This window comes from Schistocerca americana, chromosome 3, assembly GCF_021461395.2.
Source record: "Schistocerca americana isolate TAMUIC-IGC-003095 chromosome 3, iqSchAmer2.1, whole genome shotgun sequence".
NCBI classification, from domain to species: Eukaryota; Metazoa; Arthropoda; class Insecta; order Orthoptera; family Acrididae; genus Schistocerca; species Schistocerca americana.
This window is the reverse complement of record NC_060121.1, coordinates 405422637-405433922: the sequence shown is the minus strand read 5'-3', so window position 1 is coordinate 405433922 and position 11286 is coordinate 405422637.

Genomic DNA, 11286 nt, shown 5'->3' with positions numbered 1-11286 from the left:
TATGTGAGAAACAGAGGAAGGAACTTCTAATTTCTTAGATAGATACAGACAAGTGTTTTCGGACAGGTATGGGAAGGTTTTAGCTTTGAGAGTTCTGTGAGGGAGACATCACATACAACTCGTTACCAGTCGTCGAATAAGGATGCGTTCTGTTAACGCAGCGGAGATATGCGTGTACCAAAGTATGCCATTCGGTACGTTTGATGTGCCCGACATGATCGCGCACCGGAGACGGGAGGAGGTAGACGCTACCAAAAGAGACGATGAACATAACGGGGAGATTTTTTTACTGTTGCAAAAATCGAGGGAGTAAGTTTCTGGGTAAACGAGTTTGTTCGATTTTGTTGCTTATGTACCGTCGAAGGGATCCATTATTGTACAACGGCGCTATTGGTAAAAGCGACTGACCAAAAAACTGAGGAATGCAGAATTGAAATATTTCTACTTCAGCCTTCAACATACACTCCCTGTTAAGTTGTTGGGTGACATGATTTCTTCTTCCCCAGAATACGGAGGTTTTATTTTACACAATCGTTCTTTTCATGAATCATTTGCGAATGTAACGAAAGATTACATAGGTAAAGGTGGGTAAGTTTACACACGTATGTAGCAGTCATCTTAATAGGAGGGCTAGATGGACGTTCCAAGGATGAGTTGAAGGATGGACACGTAACACGTTGAAGGGCTGGATAATGTCCTGGTATGTACAATGAAGAGCCAAAGAAACTGGTACACCTGCCTAATATCGTGTAGGGCCTCCGCGAGTACGTTGAAGTACCGCAACACGACGGGGAACGGACTCCACTAATGTCGGAAGTAGTGCTGGAGGGAACTGACACCATGAATCCTGCAGGGCTGTCCATAAATACGTAATAGTACGATGGGGTGGAGATCTCTTCTGAACAGCACGTTACAAGGCATCCCAGATATGCTCAATAAAGTTCATGTCTGGGGAGTCTGGTGGCCAACGGAACTGTTTAAACACAGAAGAGTGTTCCTGGAGCCAGTCTGTATCAGTTCTGGACGTATGGGGTGTCGCATTGTCCTGCTGGAATTTCCAAAGTCTGTCGGAATGCACAATGGACGTGAATGGTTGCAGGTGATCAAACAGGATGCCTTCGTACGTGTCACCTGTCATAGTCCCTCATCACTCTAACTCCACCCGCCCCACACCATTACAGAGCCTCCACCAGGTTGAACAGGCCCCTGCTGACATGCAGGGTCCATGGATTCATTAGGTTGTCTCCACATCCATACACGTCCATTCGATACAATCTGAAACGAAACTCGTCCGAAAAGGCAACATGTTTCCAGTCATTAACCGTCCAACCGTCCAATGCCAGGCTAGGCGTAAAGCTTTGTGTCGTGCAGTCAGCAAGGGTACAAGAGAGGGCCTTCGGCTCCGAAAGCCCATATCGATGACGTTTCGTTGAATCGTTTGCACTCTGACACGTGTTGACGACCCTGTATTAAAGTCTGCAGCAATTCGCGCAAGGGTTGCACTTCTGTCACGTTGAACGATTCTCTTCAGTCGTCGTTGGTCCTGTTCTTGCATTATCTTTTTCCGGCCTCTGCGATATCGGAGATTTGATGTTTTACCGGATTTCTGATATGCACGGTACAATCGTGAAATGGTCGTACGGAAAAATTCACACTTCATCGCTACCTCGGAGATGCTGTATCCCATTGTTCGCGCGCGTACTATAACAGCAAGTTCAAACTCACTGAAATCTTGGAAATCTGACATTGTAGCAGCAATAGGATGTATTGAATAGAATTGGGGAGGAGTTTGTGGCACAACTTGACTAGAAGAAGGGATCGGTTCGTAGGACATGTTCTGAGGCATCAAGGGATTACCAATTTAGTATTGGAGGGCAGCGTGGAGGGTAAAAATCGTAGGGGGAGACCAAGAGATGAATACACTAAGCAGATTCAGAAGGATGTAGTGTAATCTTGTGCCAACGCACACGCTATGACCCAACTCGTACGGGACTTGGTAGATTAATCTGCCACGAGAAATGAGTGTGATGTGCACTACGAATGTAGTGGTGTGGACATGTTGGGAATGTGGATCTCACGGGGAGCGTGCAAAGGATAAGTCCCTTCAGTTGCACTATCCTCTGTGCCTTCGGTGGCTCAGATGGGTAGAGTGTCTGGCATGTAAGCAGGAGATCCCGCGTTCGAGTTCCGGTCGGGGCACACATTTTCAACATGTCCCCAACGATGTATAACAACGCCTGTTTGCAGCTGGGGTGTCGATTTAATTATCATTTCATTCTAGAGAAGCTGCACGGTCATCAATGGTACCTGTTCTTTCGGGAACAGATATTACCTTCATATATAGTTAAAGCCAGTGCAGTTGTTATTCAACCTTAAAATTCACTGAAGGGCTTTCACTTACCGTGTCTTTCACCTGTACCTTTTTTATTGTATTGTCGACTTGGCAACAAACCCATGCAAGTGCGTGAAAAAGACAAAAGCCTTCACAACCAGGCACAGATCAACAGCAGAGTGACATTCTCCCTGCCTTTTAATGGAAATGGGTTAGGTCATCCTTGTTTATTTTAATCTGCGATCACTGTAACATACGACAAAGCTATAAAATCTCCAGTTACTAGGCTGTCCTATTCATGCGCTGACTGCCACATTTACCACAAGTCAATTTTGTTGTTGGCCATTATCAACCGAGCCAGTAGCGGTGACGGCTGTTTTCTGTACTGTAGCTGGTGATCACATTTTTCGAGAGGGAGTTTTATTTTCTTTCGTTATTATCTGCAAACATATAGCCATGTTGGAGAGGATACAAAGCAGCACACGAAGCTTGGCTGGTGACAGAAGAGACCTTTTGGACAACCCGTGTGGTCTGTACTCCCAACCTTTGGGCCTCACAAATGGTTCAAATGGCTCTGAGCACTATGGGACTTAACATCTGAGGTCATCAGTCCCCTAGAACTTAGAACTACTCAAAACTAACTAACCTAAGGACATCACACACATCCATGCCCGAGGCAGGATTCGAACCTGCGACCGTAGCGGCCACGCGGTTCCAGATTGAAGCGCCTAGAACCGCACGGCCACACCGGCCGGCTGGGCCTCACAGAAACGGAGTCTATTGTAAAGGCTCGTACCGCTTTCTCTGCGCGGAGGAGTAGACAAGCACTGCCAAGGTCCCAGAGCGCCAGGGTACTGCTCCTGCCCACACCACAGCCAGTCACAGCCAACGGCGACCCAAGCACCGCCGAGCTCGATTCCACGGCTACTGCTGCATCCGACGCTGCCGACAGCGGCGACGCAGCCACCAGTGCTGTTGCATGACAGCACGCACACATCAAGGGAAGCGATGCATGGCTGATGCCACCGCTGGTTGCAAGAAAAGTGCTGCTTCACAACCAGCTGTGGTCAATAATGACATGCCAACTACATTGGGGCAGTTGCTGCCTATCATGGTAGGACGGAATGCGAAATTAGATTCCTGAAATGCAAAGTTAGAGAAAAAATTAGATGAGAAATTAGAATGGAGGGTTACAGGCAAAATTGGATGGCAAACTAACTCACAGAATGCAGATCTACAGGCATCGTTAGAAACACAGAGCAATAAATTAAGTTTAAAACTAAATGAAAAGTTCTCTCTCCTTACACAGGTCTTGAAGCTGTATAAAATTCCTTCACTGAAGCATTCAGGTGCATAGCGGGGAATTTATTTGCCATCTAGGCAGGGAGAGAACCTGGGCAATGTCGTTGCAGAAAAAAAGAAGAATGGGAAAATTTGGAAAGAAAATTAAATTTCTTGGATGAAACAGTCCAGGAAACTGAACAGGTGATCAAAATTGCTAACCGAATAGATGGAGAGAAAACTATATTCGTGTTGCTGAGAGGAAGTTTGAGGCAGATGAGCATTGTCCTTTCTGGGCACAATGAACTGTTCTCAGCTATACAGACAAAGATGGAGTTAACAGAGGGAAAATTGGAGCAATTTGGATCTGGGGTTCCTGAAAGGGTCACGGTGCAGTTTGCCGAACTGGAGATGAGGCTAGAAGATAAGATCAGTGGTAAGTTACACCACGAAATGGTTGACCAGCAGAATTCTTTTTATGACTCAGGAACGCCTTTGTTGCCAGGTTTTTAGGTTATGACCTCCTCCTGGGCAGTCGCTTCAGGCGACAACGCCAAAGTTGTTGATGCACTGGAACTAGCAAGTGCGAAGGCCGACTTTGGCGTGCATCTATGTCAGTGCCATTAAATATTTTTTCCTGCTCTGTAATCGCCGTAGGAGCGGGAGAAGCAAATCAAGCAGATCGTTCACCATATTAGAAGGGGGAAAACAGTTTTTGCAGGAAGAACCTCTCAAACCTTAGACAGGGGAGGGACTTCACCTCCAAACTCGGGAACAGTTTAGTGGTCTCAATTTGAAAATTCACCCTGTTGATATCCTTCAGAATTTTTGTGATTGGCACGAATCTGTGAATATCAATTACTTCTTATTCATACATGAATTTCGTCTCTGAGCAATGTCTGGTGGCAGATAACGGGCGCTACTGTGTGGATTTGCAGAATTAAGTTGGGATTTTTTGGCCAAGTATTGGAACCAGATTCATCAGAAAAGGGTTAGACCCTACTTAATGATAGGCTCGGCCCGTAATTCTAGCTGCGGCATTCTCCGTGGTATTTTTGCTGTGCAAGGTGTCGACAGTGCGTCATCTGGAGCCTGCCTTAGACCCCGAGGAAATGATTCCATGAATTTCCCACAGGATGCCGGGATGGGCGCAGCGACAGCTGTTATTAGTTCTCTTTATTAGCATTGTGCAGTCCCTCGAAATTTTGTCGTAATTGGATGACTTTCAAGAAGAAAAGAATTATCAGTTACTTACCAAGAAGAGAGTAAATAGAATAAATAGTCACTCGCAGACGAGCAACGGTCAAAACCAGAGTTGTTCAGGCCGAGGAAACGAACAGTCAGAACGGAATCAGAATAGCGACCACCGGGAGACAAACCATAATGACAGAAACAACATGTCAGTACACTTTTCGAGTAATAGATGGTGGAGGTACAAAGCTAATAAATGGTAGCGTGCACCACTGCAGAACAACAGGAAAGTGCACCACCAGTGACTACCTCGACCATCACAGAGATTACCACAAAAACATAACCAGGTTACTGAGATGAAAAAAAAATGGTTCAAATGGCTCTGAGCACTACGGGACTTAACATCTATGGTCATCAGTCCCCTAGAACTTAGAACTACTTAAACCTAACGACATCACACAACACCCAGCCATTACGAGGCAGAGAAAATCCCTGACCCCGTCGGAAATCGAACCCGGGAACCCGGGCGTGGGAAGCGAGAACGCTACCGCACGACCACGAGATGCGGGCTACTGAGATGAGATAGCATGGAGTAACAATACACGGAACGAGTTTATACCATGGAGCAGCAAACTCTTCTACATCTACATTCTACATCTACATTTATACTCCGCAAGCCACCCAACGGTGTGTGGCGGAGGGCACTTTACGTGCCACTGTCATTACCTCCCTTTCCTGTCCCAGTCGCGTATGGTTCGCGGGAAGAACGACTGCCGGAAAGCCTCCGTGCGCCCTCAAATCTCTCTAATTTTACATTCGTGAGGTATAAGTAGGGGGAAGCAATATATTCGATACCTCATCCAGAAACGCACCCTCTCGAAACCTGGACAGCAAGCTACACCGCGATGCAGAGCGCCTCTCTTGCAGAGTCTGCCACTTGAGTTTGCTAAACATCTCCGTAACACTATCACGCTTACCAAATAACCCTGTGACGAAACGCGCCGCTCTTCTTTGGATCTTCTCTATCTCCTCCGTCGACCCGACCTGGTACGGATCCCATACTGCTGAGCAATACTTAAGTATAGGTCGAACGAGTGTTTTGTAAGCCACCTCCTTTGTTGATGGACTACATTTTCTAGGGACTCTCCCAATGAATCTCAACCTGGTACCCGCCTTACCAACAATTAATTTTATATGATCATTCCACTTCAAATGGTTCCGTACGCATACTCCCATATATTTTACAGAAGTAACTGCTACCAGTGTTTGTTCCGCTATCATATAATCATACAATAAAGGATCATTCTTTGTATGTATTCGCAATACATTACATTTGTCTATGTTAAGGGTCAGTTGCCACTCCCTGCACCAAGTGCCTATCCGCTGCAGATCTTCTTACATTTCGCTGCAATTTTCTAATGCTGCAACTTCTCTGTATACTATAGCATCATCCGTGAAAAGCCGCATGGAGCAGCAAACCCTTTGGGATGTTGCTTTAGGGAAGTTGGGAAGCTGGCCCGAATCCACTGTTCGACTAAACAATCTCTATGGCTCAAATACATCCATCAATTCGAGTAGATTATAACGAGTATAATCCATGACTTCACTTAGTAGAACCTGCCAGAACTTATTTTAGGAGGGCCAGAAGTTGTGTCAGTCAGAGTAACGACGAGACTACGCCCCTCACCAGGAGAACATCTTTAAACCAAACTAGTAATGGCTTTAAGAACTATTAAACAAAAGGAAACTCTGAATAAGGCAAGACGTAATAGAACACCGGAGAAACCTACCATCAATGAGGGAGGTTCAATGCTGGCGAGTGACCACCACAAATCGAACGGACCTGGTTGAAAAGAAAGTTACCAAACTCTATTTATTGTACGACGGTCTCTACAAAGTCAGAAAGATACTCGGTAACAACTCACAGTTGGTCACCAACCTAGACACTAGAGCTATCACACCTACACGGACTGCCACAGTTTTCGTATCCCAGGCGGCCTGAATGAAAAGTGCTTGCCCAGGTAGATGGTGAGATAAATACTGATAGGCCATCAGGATCTCATGTTATTATTCTACCTACTTTCAGAACATGGGAAGACATGGGCTACGACTCTACTCGTAGGAAGTCACCGATGAATGGATACTGGAGGGAGGTGATAGAAATCTCAACGCAGATAAAAGATTTACAAACTCGCACAAAAAGATATATTCTGAGATTATCACAGAACAAAATACTCTTAACTGAGGGTAGCTCTCAGTGAGACAGACACAGTCACAGAATGGCAAACGAGAACTAGGTTTCGGCAACGAAATGGTGTGTGTGTGTGTGGGGGGGGGGGGGGGGGGGGGGTTGCAGAATTCAGTGAAACTTACCGCATGGCTGGCGCTGCTGCTCTCCCGTAGTATCGCGAAAAACTTTCGATCGCCAAACGCCGAAACGGCGATCGAATGCGAACACCATTATTAGACTGTGCCCGATATCACGAACCGTTAAGCTTTACCGTCGCATGGTCGAGCGTACCCACGGACAATGGGCGGTCGCGGCCGACACGGCAGCTGGTAGACCTTCCAAGAAGACGTTCCGGAATGAACTGGAGTGGCGATGCTCAGCGCTTTTGTCAGTTGTCGGCACTTCACACTTGTGTGTCTACTGCTGAAAAAAGTAGTTCCGGTGCCAACTTGTTGGGTGGCCAAGAGGCTAGCTGTCTCCTGCTGGGCCATAGACCTGACTGGTTCCTTTTTGCCTCAGAAGTTTCCTAACCTGGCGCTGCCTCGTCCGTTGTGATGGGGCGGATGTTCTGTGTTCGTACGCGCCTTTAGGCGAAGAATAAACTCTTTTTAATCTTGAATCTTTCTAACGGCTGCCGTCAATTTGAACAATTTAGTAATTCCTCTCAAAATGACGACAACCAAGTCCTGTTTACAGATTTCGGTTCCTCTGTACGAACGGAAATGTTATTACAAAGTTCCTTTTGTTCCTGCAATTATTTAGATCCTTTAATTTGCGGTTGATTCTTCAGGTACTGCGAAATAAAACTGACATGTAAGTAATGGATAGAGCAGCGGTTTGTTCCTCGTCAAAAGGTCCCGAATCTGTCACATGATTTCATATTCATCAATTACTTTCGACTCATTCTTTGTTTCCAGCCTTGCGCGGCCGCCCAGGCGCTGATCACTGCATGTGATATTCTTGGGAGGGTTCGAAACACAGTGTTTTAAGGTACTATAGCAGAAAAACGCATGCAGACGATAAGTAAAGTTAAACCGCTCATCAGCGAAAACCTCCAACCTTTTAGATTTATGTCCTATTGTTGTTTTAGATATTGGTGCTGCACTCTAAGAAAGTATTATCCAAATAGGACGGAAGTCTATGGATGTGATGCACATGTACAGACAATAAAATGTTTACGGTATCAGAAAAGTTGGATGATTTATTCAAGGAAAAGAGCTTTACAAATTGAGCAAGTAAAGAACACTTTGGTTCACCTCTGGCCCTTATGCTTGGCATTGATTAAGAGAGTTTTTGGATGTCCTCGTAAGGGATATCGGGCCAAAATCTGGCCAACTGGCTGGTTGGAGGGCTCCACCCATGATGCTCCAAACGTTCTCAATTTGGAAGAGGTCAGGGGATCTTTGCTGGCCAAGGAAAAGTGTGCAAGTACGAAGACAAGCAGTAGAAACTCTCGCTTTGTAGTGGCTGGCATTATGTTGTTGAAATGCAAGCGCAGGACGGCTTGCCATGAGGGGCAACTGAACGGGATGTAGAATATCGCCAACGTAACGCTTAAGGATGACGTAGATGACAAAAAAGGGCCCTGTTATGAAAAGAAATGCCACACCAGAGCATCACTCATGGTTATCAGCTGTATGGCGTGCAAGTCAGGTCGGTATTCCACTTAGGTAACACGATAAATCAGTCTAATCTAAAATCCGTAAATTCAACTACATATCTACATGCTACAGTTACGAACAACTTAAATTGGAAGGAACACACAGAAAATGTTGTGGGGAAGGCTAACCAAAGACTGCGTTTTATTGGCAGGACACTTAGAAAATGTAACAGACGTACTAAGGAGACTGCCTACACTACGCTTGTCCGTCCGCTTTTAGAATACTGTTGCGCTGTGTGGGATCCTTACCAGATAGGACTGACCGAGTACATCGAAAAAGTGCAAAGAAAGGCAGCACGTTTTGTGTTATCTCGAAATATGGGAGAGAGTGACACAGAAATGATACAGGATTTGGGATGGACATCATTAAAAGAAAGGCGTTTTTCGTTGTGACGGAATCTTTTCGCGCAATTCCAATCACCAACTTTCTCCTCCGAATGCGGAAATATTTTGTTGACTCTGACTTACGTAGGGAGGAACGATCACCAAGATAAAATAAGGGAAATCAGAGCTCGTACGGAAAGGTATAGGTGTTCATTCTTCCCGGGCGCTATACGAGATTGTAATAAAAGAGAATTGTGAAGGTGGTTCGATGAACCCTCTGCCAGGCACTTAAATATTATTTGCAGAGTATCCATGTAGATGTAGATATTGTCCAGATCATCTCCAGGCATGTCTTCGCTGGTCATCAGCGCTCAGTTCGAATGGGGACTCATCACTGAAGATAACTGTACTCCATTCAATGAGATTCCAAGACAAAGAGGCGTCTGGAGACGCCGCAGACTGTGGTGGGATACCAACATGACTTTCCCCCACCATAAGACTTGCCAGCAAAGAGTGATGGTCTTCGGTACTATTTCGTTTCATAGCAGGACCTCCTTGGCTGTAATTCGCCCTACCCTTACAGCAGAGCGGCATCCCGACGACATCGTACATCCCCCTTTTTTGCGCTTCGTGGCAAGCTTTCCTGGACTTACATTTCAGCTCGGTAATACCCGCCCGGAAAAAGCGAGAATTTCTATTGCTTGCCTTCGTGGTTGCCGAAACCTACCTTGGCCATCAAGGTCGCCGGATCTATTCCCAACTGAGCATTTCGAGGATTATGGTCAGTGCATTCCAACCAGATAGGGATTTTGACAATCTAATCCGCCATTTGGACAGAATTTGGCACGATATCCCTCCGGAGGACTGAAACAATTCTTTCAGCCAGTGCCAAGCCTAATTACTGTCTTTCTACGTGGCAGAGATGGACCAACGCGTTATTGATTTGCTGAATTTATGAAGCTCTTTCTGTTGAACAAATCATCCAATTTTTCTGAAATTATAATCAACTATTTGTCTGTACATGTACATCACATCTACCGATTGCCGTCCCGTTCGGATGTTCCTTTGTTGTGGGTCGTTTTTGTCTTTGAGTGTTAGCAGATTTCTTCGCTTGTTAACGTTTAAATGAGTGATGTTACTATTAATTTGTCTCCTTTATGTATGTATCTATGTGTAGTGTAGTTTTTTTATTTATTTTTGTCATTTGTGTAGAAACATGTAATTCGGTAAAGAGCTGTTTGGCACTGGAAGTTACTAGATAGAAATTAAGAGGACGAGGAAGTGAGGACAGGTTTCTCGAGTGTTTGAGAAGTGGTTTATTTCGGGAAGAGTAGGGAAATGGAAGCATTTGTGCATGTGCCCCAGTGGGATGGGAGATCATAAGTGGTAACAGTGTAATCCTTTCCCCTTTGAGGCAGTAGCATCTTGAGAAGTGCCTGTTGTGCATGCCTGGCATGACCGGTGCAGTATAAGCCCCATCTGACATAGTAAATAATTTCCATAGACATACTGGACTTATGGGTCGATCGGTAAGTCTGATGCCCTCGTAATTTGGTAGCCAGCCCAGTTGACCACAAAACAGTGGGTCGTTGACACACGCTCTAACTCGCACTTCCAGACACTAATACATACCATGGACAACCAGTGAAATAAGTAAGACTGATTTCTGTTACTTTCGATAAATGCTTTAGACATGCTCGGAAGCGTGAACAAGGGAGGGGAGGCGAAACCAGAAATACAAATCACCAGAGGTCATATTAAGAAACAGAAGGGTCATCAATCAGAACCGAAATTCTGAACGTCCTGACGGGACAGCAAAGAAGAGGTCTAAAAAGTGATTAAGTGGAACAGGGAGAAGGAAACATTTAGGAATAACGAAAAGGTTAAACAACAGAGGTCGTGTGACATTGCTATGACTCAACAGTAGTGAAAGGATTGAAAACGGGATCTATAACTAATAAACACAGTTTGTATACTGGAAGCACAAAACAACCAAAAAAATGGTTCAAATGACTCTGAGCACTATGGGACTTAACATCTGTGGTCATCAGTCCCCTAGAACTTAGAACTACTTAAACCTAACTAACCTAAGGACATCACACACATCCATGCCCGAGGCAGGATTCGAACCTGCGACCGTAGCGGTCACGCGGTTCCAGACTGAAGCGCCTAGAACCGCACAGCCACACCGGCCGGCACAAAACATCGGTTTCAGTTTCAGCCACTTGTTCGACCAACGATTCACGAGGATGATGGGGTAAAAACAAG